Consider the following 1,539-nt stretch of genomic DNA (forward strand, 5'->3'; position numbering starts at 1 on the left):
TTCTCGAACTCGCAGGGTCTACAAACTTAAGGTTCAACATTGTTTTATGCATATTTGAGTTATATGGTTGGTTACCGAATGTTGTTTGGAGTCCCGGATGAGATCACGGACATCACGAGGGTTTCCAGAATGGTCCGGAGATGAAGATTGATATATAGGATGACCTCATTTGATTACCGGAAGGTTTTCGGAGTTACCGGGAATGTACCGAGAATGACGAATGGGTTCCGGAGGTTCACCGGGGGGGGGGGGGGCAGCCCACCCCGGGTAAGCCCATAGGACTTAGGGGTGCCGCACCAGACCTTAGTGGGCTGGTGAGAAAGCCCAGAGAGGCCCCTGCGCAGGGAGATAGAAAATCAAAGGAGAAAGAAAAAAATGGGGAAGTGGGAAGGAAGGGAAGGACTCCACCTTCCAATCCTAGTTGGACTAGGATTGTAGGAGGACTACTCCTCCCCCCGTCGGCCAAACACCTTGGGGATCCTTGAGCCCCACTGCAAGGCCCCTCCCCTCCACCCTATATATACGGAGGTTTTAGGGCTGATTTGAGACAACTTTTCCACGGCACCCGACCACATACCTCCACGGTTTTTCCTCTAGATCGCGTTCCTGCGGAGCTCGGGCGGAGCCCTGCTGAGATTAGATCACCACCAACCTTCGGAGCGCCGTCACGCTGCCAGAGAACTCATCTACCTCTCCGTCTCTCTTGCTGGATCAAGAAGGCCGAGATCATCGTCGAGCTGTACGTGTGCTGAACGCGGAGGTGCCGTCCGTTCGGCACTAGATCGGAGCGGATCGTGGGACAGATCGTGGGACGGTTCGCGGGACGGATCGAGGGACTTGAGGACGTTCCACTACATCAACCGCGTTTATTAATGCTTCTGCTGTGCGATCTACAAGGGTACGTAGATCTGAAATTCCCCTCATAGATGAACATCACCATGATAGGTTTTCGTGCGCGTAGAAATTTTTTATTTCCCATCCGACGTTCCACAACTTGACCCTCGACCCCCGACCCCTAATGCCCGACGCCACGGACCTTCGACCCTCGACCCCCGACCCCTGACGCCCGACGCCACTGACCCTCGACCCTCGACCCCCGACGCCACTGACCATCGACCCCCGACCCTCGATCCCCGATGCCCGACGCCACTGACCCTCGACCCCCGACCCCCGACACCTGTTCGGCGTCTTGTTGACCGAAAAGACCCCAACCCACGATGCCAGTGACCCTCGACCCTCGACGACACTGACCCCCGACCACTGACGCAACTAACCCCCGACCCCCGAAGCCACCAACACCCGACACCACCAACCCTCGACGCCACTAAGCCCCGACCCCCGACACCTCTTCTGCCTACTGTTGAATGAGAAGGTGCATTTCAGCCTTCTAGAGGGTAAATTATGAGTTAGGCCACATATTTTCCGATTACGTTAATTATAAAAACATCGTATTTGTGTTGATCGTGTGAATTTCAATGTGTAGTTGTTCAACGACCTCCACGTGCGTTGGACGAGCTCCGCCCTTGCATTTGTTGGTGA

The sequence above is a fragment of the Hordeum vulgare genome, chromosome 4H (assembly GCF_904849725.1).
Source record: "Hordeum vulgare subsp. vulgare chromosome 4H, MorexV3_pseudomolecules_assembly, whole genome shotgun sequence".
Taxonomy (NCBI): Eukaryota; Viridiplantae; Streptophyta; class Magnoliopsida; order Poales; family Poaceae; genus Hordeum; species Hordeum vulgare.